Source organism: Astatotilapia calliptera, chromosome 1 (assembly GCF_900246225.1).
Source record: "Astatotilapia calliptera chromosome 1, fAstCal1.2, whole genome shotgun sequence".
Taxonomy (NCBI): Eukaryota; Metazoa; Chordata; class Actinopteri; order Cichliformes; family Cichlidae; genus Astatotilapia; species Astatotilapia calliptera.
The window spans coordinates 14,264,669-14,281,352 of NC_039302.1; the positions used below are offsets into that span (position 1 = coordinate 14,264,669).

General features: G+C 37.3%; 1 long non-coding RNA gene across 1 annotated transcript; it reads left to right on the forward strand.

Moving 5' to 3' along the window:
• Nucleotides 1-15,303: 15,303 nt before the first annotated feature.
• Nucleotides 15,304-16,217, forward strand: LOC113019439 (uncharacterized). The gene is made up of 3 exons (XR_003272015.1): nt 15,304-15,496; nt 15,781-15,840; nt 16,114-16,217. It is a non-coding gene; the product is annotated as an uncharacterized LOC113019439 (long non-coding RNA).
• The last annotated feature ends 467 nt before the right edge of the window (nt 16,218-16,684 follow it).

Genomic DNA, 16,684 nt, shown 5'->3' on the forward strand with positions numbered 1-16,684 from the left:
GAAAAAATAGTAAAATTAATGGAACATATTTTTTTCTTAATGTTGATGCAGTTCATTTGATACAACAAAGAGGACAGCAGGTGAGGACCTCTTTGTTTGCAATGCTAATAGAAAAATAAGTGCTTACACGGACAAAAAATGTAAATATTTATAACCTGGAGCCATACCCTTGTGAAATCATCAATTCACACAAAAAAAACTCAAAATATTCAAACAATAGCTGAAATAACACAAATAAATTTCACAGTGCCTTCATCTTCTGCTAAGGTTTCAGCAATAGAAAAATAGAGATTTATTGCTTACAGTTCATTATGTCAGTGCAGCCAACTCGTTATATTCACATTATACAAGTGGATGGAAACATGCATCCATTGGAGGTCAAGCGTGAAACAGCTTAAGCGGCCATATTTCCATTTTTTCTTCCTAATTTCTTTCTTTATCTTCTTCGTTGGCAGCCCTGAGACAACCATATGCTATGAAAGTCTAATTCTTTCTCAACTAAGTTTCGTTTACGTGTATAAGGGCCACCAGTGGGTGAAGGTTATATATAGGTGCTTTTATGTGCATAACTTTTGAACCACACGCCTGAGTTCAGTGCAACTCATCATTATTTTCCACTGGGATGTTTTAAACACAACACAGAACATTTTTCAGTGGACGTGATTTTTTTTTCCAGTCTTTACCAGAATTAACAGATGACTAAGATTCACTTTCTAGCCGGTTTTTGATTTCTGAAAGTGTTCAGCAGGGAGGTTGCCAAGTAGTGAGTCATAAGTAAGTCATATCTTCGCACCTGAGTTCAGGTGCCCATTTTGAAGAAGTTCAAAAAGTTTTTGACAACTAGGGGATGGTTGAGCTCTCAAAAATGTGTTAGCCAAGTTATGAGCTCCAGGGTTCCAGCTGATATTTGGAAAAATGCTGTTAAAACATGAATATTTTTCAATCATCTCCAAATCTGGCGCCACAGAATTTCAAAAGTATCATCAGACAAGCAAGACGTGTAGTCACAGAATATATTAGCAACCTTTTTGTGTATAGACTTAGCACGTACTCCTTCCTGAGATCGTCCCAGAAGTCACATCATCAAGGAAGGTATTATTTGGCCACTGTGGGGCACTGCAGGAAGTAACACCTTTTTTTTTTTATCAGTTGCTGCAACCATTCTCTTGACTCAGCGGACCAAGTTACCATGGTGACTGCTTAACCCTTCGGTCTCTTGACCTCGCCAGTTAATCTTGCGGCTAGATTTTCTGGAAAATCTGTTGAATTTTGCACGAGTGGGAACTGCGGCTATTATTACAGATAAACTTTTAAGTAGTAATTCACACAAAAACACTTCAGTGCGATTTTATATTTCATGTCACATTAATAATTTTATTGATCTATTTTTGACGTACCTTTTTCCTGTTCAGAGGTAAGATCAGAGCTGTAGCTGTAACATTACTCGGGGTATTATTTGTGTCCGCCCATATTTTTCAGTTACTACTTTGTGAATAACAAAGATTGCTAAAGATACAATGGAATAAAAAAAAGCCTTTCAGCATTTGCCAGTGTTCAACATTATGTCATTATTAGCCAGGAATCTTCTTGTTCTTTTTTTGTTCTGTCCTCTGCTACTTTGTCTTCATTATCTTCTACTGTATTTCCATATGATTAAGTCCCCAGTGGTCGTGCGCTTTGTGTAATACCTTCTAATCACAAACTCCATTATGGAAAATGTATCTTGAACTGACAACTTAATTTCTCTCAGTCCCCTGACTTTCATATGACATTCATTGCGCCACCACTCCTCTGGCATTTCCATGGCATGAGTGTGCAGTGACAAACTGAATGGTTGGGGTAAGACGAGGTTAAATGACTTGCCTCCAAGACAAAGAGTTCATCATTGCATCGGCTCTATAATGAAGGTAAAGGATTGCTGGCCTCTACACCTCTGGGGAAAGAAAATTAGCACCTTCAGAGCGTTCTGCCATTTCAGAGAAAGCAACTCACATTGCAGTGCGATCTCCCTGAAGCCTTTTACATAATATTCATATGATCTTATGAGGGAGAATATTAGTGTTTGGTTATGAAATTCAAATAAGCTGATGCAGTATAACTTAGATAGCGGATATTGATAAAAGCAAATAATTGACCAGGGCCTGATGAGTAATTCCTTTAAATTAGATAGATTTTGAAGGTGGCATTACACTCTATCTTATGAAAAGTTTAACTCTGATTAAATCTGACCACGGAGGCAAAAGCTGACCTATTTTAGATTCCATTTAATCCAAACTATTTGGCCTCTGGTGTGCCAGAGCTCTCTCTCATTATGGTACAGTACAAATCATTTATATTGTATTGAAGAAGGCACATTGTTTCTATGCTGCCTATCCATCATTCTGAAGTTCCTCTGCTGTCATAATTGTTTGTTGCCTAAAGTTTATCAGCAAGTCTTGCACAGAGTGCAGTGTTTCTGAAACGCGTGTAGAAATAGCCCCTGGGGATACGGCAGTGGTTACTTCAGGTTTTAATCTTAATTTAAAAAATTTTTAATCATGCATAATTCCTAAAATAATTAAATTATAATTGGTTTAATAAAAAAGACTTACATTTAGCTGACTCCATTTTATTTTTAATGTTCCTGTTTTCAATGCAATCTTTCAATCACCAGAAGGAGAAAGCAACAAAAGCTTCAGAAAAACACACGTGAATTATAAAAGTTACTAGTTTTTCAAGAATTATGTTAAATGTACTGTTTTTCAATAACAAATTTGATGTTTAATAAATCAAACTCTAATATAGTCATACAGACCCAAGTAGACATCCATGAAAGAGCTCTACTTTTTGGAAGTTTAAAATCTTTATGTGAAAAATAAAGGACAAAAATGACAGATAAGGCTTATTGCATACCCTGCCGTCTGTCTGGTTTAACTTTTTGACATGACAATATTATTTACCTCTTTATTTCTGTTTTCTAGAAACCTGTCACCTGCTGCCACCCAAGCTCCATAAAGCCTTTTTTCAAGCACTTGTATGAATGACATTGTCAATAAATGTGACGTTTATTGAATTCAAATACTCAGTCTCTGTCTAAATATAGGGAGTACTGTATTAGTGCATTTCCAGTGTCACAGTCATAGTGCTTCCAGCCAAGAGACAGGAGTGTTACAGAGACACACAGAGTAATTTTAGAGTTTAATTTTTTTTTTATTACTTTCCTTGTTCTGCTGCTGTTTGGTTTTAACCAAAACCACTCAGTTAGATTTACAAATAGATTGTGAAGGTTTGTATTTTCATCCAAACCTCAAAGTTAAGCGCCTAATCCAAGGCAACTACACTTTCTACATGACCGTGATAGTGCTAGCGTACCACATTTGCCTCTACTATCGTTGTAATGATTTTAAATGCTGATTGCACTGTATTTAAGTCTCTCTGACCTATGCATTGTAAAATGGTGCTAAAGGGGTACACAGTGTTTGCAATGTGATGCATGCAGGTCCTGACTAAGCAGCAGTATGTGACCAGTTATAACTGAGTCCAGGTTTGAAAATTGGCACTGATGCCTATAATGTTATTCTGTAATGTCAGACCAAGAACAGTTAACGTGTACTGCAGCTCTATCTGTGTAGTACCAATGTGATTATTCCGGCAATTTACCACAACCATAAGCAAGTAAACACTAGATTAGATGTGACTCTTCTTTATCATAAGCTAAGCACAGCTGTAAGTGTCGTAGGAACACAGAGAACAAAAGTGAAACTAGTGTTATGTGTGTTTCATTAGGAGACAACACAGTATTTGACAACCTAATTTAACAATGTAGCTAGGATAGCTACTGTCAGAAAGAAAAAAACACATTTGCAAAATGTAACCAGACACCACAGAGAGTAGAAAGCATGAAGCTTATTACATGTACGCATATTTTCAGAAGAGTTTACTCAAAAGCTTTTGGACAGGTGTGGGCTGGCTGGTGGTATTCAGAGGTGGTATTCATAAATGCAGGAAAACTGCATTTATGAAATAAAATGCCTATACAGTTAAATTTGGGAATATTTGGACAATGTAATCCGGGTTGATTTTCATAGTCTTTTTTGACTGTTCAAGTAATCAGAACTTATGTTCCTCCTATTTTCATTATCTTCAAGAAACCTATCAGTAGTAAAGATCTTCAATCATTCTGTGACTACTCTGTCACCTGAATGACTTACAGTTGTTCTCTTGTTTCTTCTCACTCCTTTCTATAAAAATCATAAAAGATTCTAAAATTACCTGGGGTCAAATTCATGCTGCATGTGATCGTGTCCTTTGGCTCTCATGATGCAGTCAGTGTTTGAACATCTGAAGGCTTTGAAGCAAAGTATCTCTGAGCAGTACACAAAAGCAAATGGCATAAATACAATCAACCACTGCAGAGGTTAAATACCTATTGATTTACCACAGTAACAAAACTGAGCTGATGAGAACATGCCAGTTCAGACACATCCCCTACACTAATCTAAATGCAACATCAGGTTGAGATTTTGACCATTTTGCCATACTCACTTTGCCATACTTGAAAAAAGTAATCAGATTACAGTAACGCATTACAAGTAACGCATTACTGCCCATCTCTGGTGATAAATAGTCTTATAGTTTTTTAATGACCCCAATTCAGTGTTTTATAATGCTCATTTTTATCTCCTATTCAGTTCGTGATAACAGTAAAATCCCACTAAAAACTAGATTAGCTTATAAACAGGCCTGAAATAGATTTGATCACAGTGATCACAGCCTTAGCCCTATTTTAGCTCCGCGTTTCCTTCTAATGTTATTCTTAAACTGCAAAGGATTATTTGTGCTAGATTAGAGGAGATGGTTAGGAGAAAGATACGATTTTAGTGATGTTTAGATGGACGCTTCAGATGGGAAAAAGAATAGTGTTTATACTAACAAAAGTATAGCTCACCTTTATCACCTAAGTTTATGAGTTTACTCATTTTAGGTTATATTTAATGAAAGATAAAATCATAGCATGTATGCTGACTGGATAATAACTTGTGCTTGAAAAGTTGTTGGTTGTTAGATGATAAATGCTAATCTCGAGGCTTCACATCAGAGTTCAAAACCCAATCTATGATCTCATGGTAGCTATGTACATCGTTTATCCCTCAAAAATACTTTAGCTAATTACTGTATACTTTATGAAAACTTTTACTGCATTATGGATTAACAGTAAAATGTATGTGTTTTACAACAGGTGAAAAGCTGTAAAACAAAAACTTTCAAATAAGGAATAGGCTAATACAATCTAGCATGAGCTAAATTGAGCAACAATCTTAACAACTGACCTACTAAGTCATTTTCATGTTTTTTTTTTGTTGGTACATTTATTGAATATTTTACCATACATTAAAATAGATTCACAAAAAAGTGTTTAGAATTTTTGCAGAATGTGTCAATTTTAGTCTTTGGAGTAATTTTAGGATATGGTGATGGGTAAATTCCCTATTAGCTAGTTGCGGCACTGACATTAGCTAGTTAAAACATCTATCTCAATCATGAAACCATGATTACAGCTGTACATTACAAAATGTAGCATGTAAAGTACCCTGTCATCGCTTAAATGTTGAATCGCCTGTTTATAAAACACCTCTGATCTGCAGATTCGGCAGATGCCATGTGTTCCTATTTGTACCATTGTGACTGAAATATATAAGAACAGATCTGATTAAGCTTGGTGCATGATTGCACCAAGGCGAGCTGTGTCAGTTTTATTTCCACTGCAGCTTTCTTCACAAATAGTAATATCAGGCAGTAAAATGTGACAGAACACCAGTGAGATTCTGGATAGGTGATCCTTTGTAATCCATCATTTTCCTACATCAGAAAGTACTGAGTCATAACGTACAAGTTCAATGGGGTTACTTTGTTGCAGCTTAAAGTTATTTCCATGTGATTTACAAAAATGTAAACACGATGGATACCCATGCATAATGGCACGGCACTTAGGCATGGCACTCAGGGGCTGCAGGAATCTAATAATCTGAAGGAACAGTACAGCAGATGTGGACAACCGATACTCCAAGAATCACTTCTACTAATTTACAGCAATTAAATGAAATTCAATCAAGTAAGATCGATGCACGCTGGCTTACTGATGCTCCTGATTTGGAAAGAATAGATGTTGATTGTTTATGCTGCTTTAAATGCATCTGCTGGCTAGGCAGTAAGTAAAAATGTATTCTCTTTCCAATCATTATTTTATGCTTGTAGCATATTTGTTATATCTTTTTTGGGGGGTTTTTTTGGCAATTGGCATTGCACAAGATACTTATATATATATATAAATACTTATTTTCCACCCTGATTTACGAATAAATTCTTTACAAATCCTACCATGTGATTTCATGGATTTTTTTTTTCACATTCTGTCTCTCACAGTTGAAGTGTACCTCTGGTGCAAATTACTGACCTCTATCATCATTTTAGGTGGGGGAACTTGCACAATCGGTGGCTGACTAAATACTTTAGGTAGGTAGGTAGGTAGGTAGGTAGATAGATAGATAGATAGATAGATAGATAGATAGATAGATAGATAGATAGATAGATAGATAGATAGATAGATAGATAGATAGATAGATAGATAGATAGATTGATTCTGCATTTGGAACTGAAATACAAAAAATAAAATAAAATAACTATTTTACACTTTCTGTTTTTTTGTGCCACTTTAAAATTGTGGCGAGAGATTAAATTTTAGTGTTTTCAAATTATGCATGTTAGCATGCTGCATTTAAGCAGTGAAAAATTGCTGGGAAAAAAACACTGTGTCTGACTGTAAAAAACAAACAAACAAAAAAACCAGAAAGTGATTCATAACTCTGTAAACAAGGCTGATGTTATTAGTGTGTGTGAGCATTTCCAGCCTGCAAATTAAGTTCATGAATTATTTAACCTGCATGCTAGCCTTGAGCTATAAAATCAGTCACATTGAAGTTCTGCGTACACCTGAATACACTTGAATCGTGATTACTTCTCATTGTATTACATTACAAAAAAGGCAAAATGACCACATATGAACTAGCATCAGAATAACCTCAGACTAAAAAGTAAAAATGAAAAAGAGCCACTGAATGCAGTTCAATTAAATCAGGGATCTCTCCAGAGGCGAGCCCAGATCCCTATTCAACAAGTCTGTATAACAATAAGCGTTCCAGAATAATTACTTGGGGAGGAATTCGCCAAAGCCAATTTATCAAGTCAGATGCTTCATTCATTATTCTTTAGTATTTTTTTATGATACACATATGCATATATCTCTTTTTTTCAATTGTGCACAGCGTCATTTTCACTAGAGGCCTTTTTGAAGTATTGAAGGTGACTTCCAGGATTGATGTGTGAATAGGCAATAATAAACTGCGGTAGAATGGTACGTTCTTTCTTGTTTGAACCTGTGTCTTCTGAAGCTTTTGTTCAGCAACATCTAGAGAAAATGAGAGAATGGACTCTGATTAGACTCACGGGAAATGATATGGTTTAGCTGTGTCCTAATGATGAGACTAAAAAGTAACAATCAGTACACCAGGCTTCTTATTTGTGGTAGTAGTAAGTTAAGTTGGTTATTTTATAGTTAATCACAGAGGCTGGCAAAGCTCCTTAATCAAACTGGTCATGTTTTTATGACATGTGTCTATAGATGCATTTGATGCAAAATTGTTATATGTTGTGTTGGTGTGTTTATCGGCCCTTCTGAAAGAAGATAAAAGACTGACGTGTTGATAAATTCTGAATGAAAAATAATACGTCAGAGTAGCTGTACAAAGCAACATGCCAAGCTGCCATGCAAGGAATTATAAGTGGCTCTTCTTTCATAGTGGATCATTGTTTAAATATGGTTAAATATGCGGATCTGGAATAGATCTGACTAGATTTATCTTGACTGAAACAATAATTTCACTTCCAATAACAGATTTAGCTCTGTGGCATTTTTAAAACTCACTTTATCTTAAAACTTAACCTGATTTTAGAATGTCAGTCAGATATTCATTGTAATTTGTACTCGTGCACTGTCTGAAGACTAACAGCCACCATTAAAAACAATATACATATCCAATCATATATCAAATTATATACTGAAACGATGTACTTGGAACACTGCAACGTTTGAATCACACATAATTCTGTTTTGTTTTCATAGTCAGTGGTTGCGAAATAATATTTTCTTTAGACTTCATCAAAAGAGAAACTTCCAACTAGGTGGCTTTTGTCCTTAGTCGCTGCAGTATTTGTGCTACAGGCGCAGCTATTCTCTCATAAATCTTTTAAAAAGTGTGCCACAAGCAGTCAGTGGACGCCCACAAAGTGAATGCACTAGCAGAGGTTACTTACTGTGAAATCAAGCACCGATGACAGTCACAGTTGTTTTAAAGTGTTGTTCTTTTCTAGCTCGTACTTGTGCGTCAACATTTGTAAATGTTTGGAAAAAAAAGTTTTTGCTCTATTAATCTTTTGCAAATCTTCAGCAATCTTTAGCTTGAGCAAAATTTGAATTTTTAGATGTCTCTCCTAAGTACCGTTCACAGACGTGCACGTGTATGTCACATAAATAATAAGAATGCATCCAATATTGATTCTAGATTCAGCAGATTAGCTCACAGCAGCTTCAAGGCGAAGTAATGGAACACAACCCAAAGTTAACCAAGATGACGGCTATGACTTTACTAGAATAAATCATCTGTTTACGCAGTGTTACTTTGTGGTTTGGTGTTGGGAAAAGTTGATGAAGCATGATTGATTATCATTTCACAAAGGTTATATGCTTCATTTGGAATGCTAGTCAGTCTCAGTGACAAATGTCACTCGAGGCCCTTCGCACTGTGCCGTGACAGCACTGCATCCCATGGCAGTGGGATGCTCACTGTAGTCATTCTTAGTCACCTCACACGAAAAACTTCAATAACAGGTTGTCTCCCAGTATTTACATTATTTATCCATGGGCTGTCACCTCTGAGGTCCAGATTGTTTTTCAGGCCTTCAGGCCACAACTGAGGGATTTCATTCATTTCAGCTTAAGGTGCACTGGTGATAAACTTCCAGCATACCACCTACATCCTAGGCTGTCAGTATTTCACAGACACATAATTGCAACAAAAGATTTATTGCACATCCTCATTTTGAACTTAAACATAAAGAAACCCCCATATATTAATCTGTATTTACTTTTTACTACTCATATTGGATAGTAATTTATGTTAATCTTTTTGCATATTTTTTAACATGTAATAAAGCCCCTGTGAGAGCCAAAGCAATACACTCTGTTGGCAGATTATATATTTGTTAATAATGACATTATAAACTTAATAAATTGATACATTTTAAGAGACTCTTAAACACTGAAAAAGAGTTTAGTATAAGTTTATCATATCATCATTGCACTTCAATTATATGTAATGACTTCTTTTGCTCCTTATTAGGATCAATACATACTCTATGTATCGATTTTCTGGTTATTAACACTGCAATTTATCCTTTAATACAGTTGACCATACTGTCGTTTTATAGAATATTCCTCTTTTGCAGCAAGAATCCCAATAAATTAATAAAAATGTACAAATATAGTATTTTTTCAATACATTTCTGACATGTTAAAGCATGAGTACCCACATAAAGTAGAACTTAATCATAGATAATAGTAATTAAAAAAAACAAAAAAAAACAAATATACTGCTATTTTGTAAATGCGAACACCAAGAAAACAGTGGCTATACGTGCTCAGCTTAGATTTTGTGTATATTTTCCAAGAGGACTGTCCCTTCATATGCAAATATATCTAAGACAGTATTATTATTCAATTTTAAGAACCATTTTCACACAAGAAATGATCTTTCTTCATATTTTAAGAATTTAAAAGCTATGTCCAAGTGTGGCACAGTGAATCACTGTCACCTCACAGGATTTGAGTCCGCTGACTTCCTGCTACTTTTCTGTGTGGAATCACTGTGCTCTCCCCATGTCTGTGTGGGTTCTCTCTTGCTACTGTGGGTTCCTCCCGGAGATATGCATGCTGGGTAATTCTAAATTGACCATAGATATGAATGTGAGTGGAATGATTGGATTTCTCTTGTGCCCTGTGACAGACTGTCATAGGCTGCACTGCAACCCAGTATTGGATAAGCAGTAAACTGGATGGATGGATGGACATTGTCCTAATGGAAAAAGATTTATTTCAGATATACTGTCTGTTTAGTTGAGCATAAATGTAAATTAAATAATGAAAGCTAAAGAGTGCAAAAAAGTGTGCTATAGAAATATACAGCACTCATGTCTACCTTTAAGGTTATTTATGCATTCTCGAAAAAAAACATTGTCTTTCATCCAGCTTTTACCGATAGAGGCCTGTCACTTTCTATCTATAAGGCATACCTATCAGCGTTTTCTTTCAGCCATTGCGGTTTTGGTCAGAGGCCATTGTTCAGTCATCCCCTTCTATAAATGATTTCTGCATGTGAAAGAACTGTTCAACCTTCTGGCCTCCAGTGGGAGTTCCATGAGGTGCTCAGGTCTCACTGTTGTGAGCCATATGATCTCATTAAAGTTTTCCCTTAAGTTGTTCTCCTCAAAGACAGCCTATTGCCAACTTTGACTTTGACAAAGCAAGAAAGTGAGTAAGTGATCTGTGCACTCTACTAGTCCACATAAGCGGTTTAGGCATTACAAAAGGTGCCTTTAACCTGCCTGAACCTCTTATTCATAGCTTGGAACATCAGCTGATTTTTTTTAAGATCAGGTCAACACCCTGGCTTTTTTCAGGCGACGATGCTCAGGTCAGCTACTGCATGATGTCTTTTTGCTCTAGTCTGCTGTTATTCCCATTGATTCCATTAAAGATTTAAGTATAAGTATAGTATCACAGACATAGGACTGAACCCTTACCTGATTAGGTCTATTTCAGCTTTGAAGTTTTCCTTTGCTTTTCTTGAATGGTTCTCTGGTGTCATGCACATCTCTATTGTGTGTTTGTTAGAGCTCTGTTAGTTTCTACATATGCTCCTGGTAGATACAATTGGGTATATAGTGGCACATCTATTGCACAAAATGGTTATCTTACCTCTTCCTCACTTCACCTTGAAAGTTAAAGGCTTGGTGGTCATGTTAATCCACGCGTTGCTCCCTTGTGCTGTGTGTTGAATGCAACCTCTGCTCCATCCTCACACGGAGACAACAAAGTGTGACTAAATGGTATTGGCGCAACTGTTGGGCAGTAAGACATTTAATAATACTGTGTTGTAATAGTATTACTGTGGTGGGGCGTGGCCTGCGGTGGCATGCAGAGAAGGCGGACGCACCTGCACAGCCCGCCGACTTAAGTATTGCACCGGGTCCTGTGATAGTGGTTGTTGTTATGTTGAGCTGACAGCGGGAGAGCTGCAGCTCTGTGTGTAGATGTACAGCAACCGTCAAAGTATTAATGTATGCTGCGAAGCATGAACGTGCACCCAGGTCTGCTGTGGCTTTGTTACAATTACAATTACATCCCACTAACTCTCTGTTTGACATTTGGGGGTTGCCTTGATCTCTGTCCTGTTGGGAATTTGATGTAGTGCTGACATCAGTTTGGTCATTCTTTGTTGAGTGGATAGAGCAGTCTACTGTATAGATGATCTGGCAAATATTAATTAAATAAATGAATGCATTCATATTCATGTGAGTTGTGGAGTGTGTGTCTGATGAACTCAGTGCTTGCATGTTATCACAGAATAATCTAGTTTAGGAATATTAGTAATTTATATGAAATTGCAGGATTTTCTGTCCGTTAAAATGTAATGTGCAGTATCTATTCCTAAATAAAGATGTGTTGTGTGGGTGTTGTTTCAAGTTCCTTGAGTAATTGATTACAGTGTTCAAGTAACTTGTCTAACACTAATAATCTGCCAGGCTGTGTTGAGTGCATCTATTTTTTCATCGTCATCCCCAGTTTGGTGTGAACCCATACAGAGTCTTTGCAGGAGCTCTTTCTTTTCCTAGCAGTGATTCTGTGTATAATGTAGATAAAAAAGATATTTTTCTGATTTGCGGCTCATTTAAACCCTACATTTAAATGAAAACAACACAAAGAAAATGTAGATGTTTTCCCAGAGAAAATGTTTTTCAAACAATACAAGCTCACTGAAAATTACAGCATACTTTGTTTTACTGAGATCCAACCAGAAAAAATTATCTCTCTACAGCAACAAAACATGTTCACTGACAGTGGTGTTTAAAAGTGTTTCCTTACAGTAGATTCTTGTCAGTTTTTAAGGTTGTGCTGCCTGAGGGCCTTGAGATCAGTTAAAGCCAGTGTTGCTTTTGAGCCTTGTCCCTTGCTTACAGAGATTTCCTTGATTCTTCTTATGATGCCATGTATGTACATGATGAAATCCTGTGTTTTCATTGCATTTTTTTAAAAATATTGTTGAATTATTAAGCTGTGTGCCTGTGTGAACTGTCACAAAGTTGTGAAAGCCTCCACGCTGATCTCTGAAACACTCTTCTTCTTACATCCAATCATGTTGCCTGCATGTTGCTAGAATTAACATTCACACTAAACAATATACATACACCCTTTAGAATTTAGGTTCATAAACGAAACTGAAAAAAACCCTCTTCCTTTAAAGGTCATCTTCGTATTTTTACAAAGGCAGTAGAAGAGAAACTGTAATGTACCTCTGGGGCTGTGAAACTCCAAGACACACACAGAGCACAGAGGCCATCACTTATTACTTGCCAAAAGATAGGGTTCCCATCATTGCCACGCACAACAGGGGTTTAAAGAAAATGATTAATACCCTTAACAAATGTTATATAATCCCCTCTTGGAATTGTTTCTGAAAAGCTGTGCTGTCTGTTCGGTATACCAATTTAGGAGGTAGAATTCCAATGGATTTGAAGAAAGCTGAACATTTTGCTATAAGAGACCTTTTTACCGGTCTTACAGTTCATTCTATCAGTAGTGATTTAACAATGACAGCTCTGCAAACCACATTTCCCCCCCAAGAGTACAGTATTGAGACTATTGGACAGGGACTAAGGGAGGTTTTGGCATAGTTTAACAGGGGGATGTTCTGCATTAAAGTAGGCTTTGCTATGTCTGATATCAGCGATGGCTTGTCTTATTATTCCAGCAAGGGATGTGATATGGACATATATGTAATGTAAACTATAAAATTCAATTACATTAAGCAGGATAATAAGACAAGGTAAAAGAAAGTTAAAGTGTATAACAGAAAAAGGTTACAGTATCTGAAGGCAATTTACTTAACATGGATATTTTTTAACTTGTTTATTTGTTGTGCAGAAAAAAAAAGTTTAAAAAGAGATAAAAGCGGCAGTGATTATCGTGAAGATTTCTTTGCTTCTGACAATAGCACATTGCTGGTTCTTAGAGTGTCTGCCAGCTGGTTTTTCTATCAAACACAAGAAAAGTGGAAAAGAGGAAAAGAAGAAACATTTCAAGTACATGCCTATAGATATTAAAATGTCACAGGTTATAACACTTACTCACAGTCACTTCATTAGGTATACCCTTTTTAATTAAGTTAATGCAAACATCTAATCAGCCAATCATATGGCTGACTACACATGTAGTCATGGTCAAGAGGAATTACTAAAGGTTAAGTTGAGTATCAGAATGGAAACAGAAAGGCGATTTAAATGCCTTTGAACACTGCAAGGTTGTTTGTGCCAGATGGGCTGGTTTGAGTATCTCAGAAACTGCTGATCTACTGGGGTTTTCCCACACAACCATCTCTAGGGTTTAGAGAGGGAAAAGAGGGAGGGGGGAGAGAGAAAATATCCAGTGAGCGGCAGTCGTCAGGGTATGCAGCAGAGTATTGCTAAATGCACAACTTATTGATCCTGTCAGTAAAAAACAAAAAAGTTTGGATCCCCAGTTATACCAACCCCTGGAAAAAAAAATCCATGAAATCATAGAAAATTACAGAAGATTACTGTCTATGAATTTGCAACACAATGAATTATATATTAACACAATTATTCAACACTGACAAATGTGCTGCTGATTGTACTCATGAGCCTCCCTCTTAGCCATCTGGAGCTGCCTGTCTGTTGGTGCAATTACACAGCAAGGGTGTGTATTTATCTTCCAATGCAATAGGGCTGTCGAGTGTCAGTGTTAAGATGTTTTCAGCAATCTGTGTGAATCTTCCTAACTGGAGGGGAAAAAAGCATCTTTCACAGTGAGCATTGTTGTATGGAAACTACAACACCAGTTTTGTGTTTGCTATCATGTTGGTCAGTCCCCTATTATTAGACTTCACATGTACAGCATGGGAATCTACATTTGGTCAGATGATTGTTTTCCCATCTCCATTCAGGGGGCAACTTCCTCAGTTTCCAGGATCTGATATTCTCTAACAGGTTCTCTTGGTTTACCAAGGACTGAACTTGCTGACAAGGCATAAAACTGCAACAATATTAAACATGAAATAAAAAAAAACAAAAGAGCTATATTAATACTCAAAATCAAATCAGTTTAATACATGATTTTCACTATTTCCAGTGAAACTAAAGTGTGCTAGTGTTATAAGAATCTGGTATTACAGGGAACGGCTGTAATACTAGGTGGTGTTTATTGAGTTAATTCACCTGCCTGAGGTCAAACAGGACCCTGATGTCATAAGTTTTGACGAGCTTAAACATCAGGGTTTTTGTTTTTTTTTTGAAGAAGAAGAAGAACAATCACCCATTCAGCCACAGTGCTAATCTTAGTTTCATCAGCATGCATTAACCCTCTCAGGCTCAAATTAAGTTTTATTTGCTAATGCACAACCAAGTCCTGCAGTGGTACTAAAAAAAAAAAGTAAAATATGTATGTGGGGTAATCAGGTTGTTAGTTTTTAACTGTTGCAAATCGGAAACGCCTGCCTTGAGAGGGTTAAGAAGGGTCACCAGAGTGGATGGCTCCACATACAGTGGGGCAAAAAAGTATTTAGTCAGCCACCGATTGTGCAAGTTCCCCCACCTAAAATGATGACAGAGGTCAGTAATTTGCACCAGAGGTACACTTCAACTGTGAGAGACAGAATGTGAAAAAAAAATCCATGAATCCACATGGTAGGATTTGTAAAGAATTTATTCGTAAATCAGGGTGGAAAATAAGTATTTGGTCAATAACAAAAATACAACTCAATACTTTGTAACATAACCTTTGTTGGCAATAACAGAGGTCAAACGTTTACTATAGGTCTTTACCAGGTTTGCACACACAGTAGCTGGTATTTTGGCCCATTCCTCCATGCAGATCTTCTCGAGAGCAGTGATGTTTTGGGGCTGTCGCCGAGTGTAACATATGTGTTAAATACTTGTGAATTTCACCCAAAACACTTTCTTTTTTTGGATTAAATATGTCATTTTTGCATCTCACTCTCCTACCTGTGTGATCTGAGTCTGTGTGCGTTCATGTGCATGTGTGCGCTGCGTGGTGACGTAGGCGCGTGCATGTGTGCCCCGGTCACAGCTCCTTTCAGCATGGCCGGAGGTAAGTCACTGCCACGTTGCTCTCAGCTAATTAAAGTTTGTTCGGATCCCAAGCTGCAGTGTGAATACAGCCGAACCGCCGCGTTTTTGTTTGTCATTAAGAGACTCATTCGGGATAAGTTTTGTGGAGGGCGGAGTTCACTAATATACACTTATAATGAGTTTTAGTCGAGAACGCAGCTAAAATGCTAGCATGCTAAGTTAGCCTGATCGCTAGCGGCTTGAGAGCGTACTCGCGGCAGTCTCTCTTTTTTTAACAGCATGCACTCTTTTTTCCTTCGTCAGGAGAGGTGTACTGGCAGTCGCATGACACACACAGATCGAACGCATATTTCTGTGTTGCAGGTATGGAGATGTTCTTATGTTTTGGAGATGCAGTCTTTCATTTATTGTTCTTATAAGTTGTTTTGATGTTTTTTCAGTGACATATTATTTATTTTGTGCTTTTTGTTTTTGAGAGCTTAAGTTAATGTTTTAAAACAATTTGTTGTATTTGATTCATTACATTAATGTACATTAATGAAGCTGCAGACACAGCTCCTTTCAGCATGGCCGGAGGAGAGGTGTACTGGCAGTCGCATGACACACACAGATCGAACGCATATTTCTGTGTTGCAGATGTGCAGTAAAGAGCCAAAGACCCAGCACTGTCTCCTGCCTCTTACTTTCACGCCAGAACACAACGCAGAACAACAGGCGTAACACATGAACGGGTTACACGAGCAACACGGACTTTCAACTCCCGCCACAGATTTTCTATGGGGTTGAGGTCTGGAGACTGGCTAGGCCACTCCAGGACTTTCAAATGCTTCTTACGGAGCCACTCCTTTGTTGCCCGGGCGGTGTGTTTTGGATCATTGTCATGTTGGAAGACCCAGCCTCGTTTCATCTTCAAAGTTCTCACTGATGGAAGGAGGTTTTGGCTCAAAATCTCACGATACATGGCCCCATTCATTCTGTCCTTAACACGGATCAGTCGTCCTGTCCCCTTGGCAGAAAAACAGCCCCATAGCATGATGTTTCCACCCCCATGCTTCACAGTAGGTATGGTGTTCTTGGGATGCAACTCAGTATTCTTCTTCCTCCAAACACGACGAGTTGAGTTTATACCAAAAAGTTCTACTTTGGTTTCATCTGACCACATGACATTCTCCCAATCCTCTGCTGTATCATCCATGTGCTCTCTGGC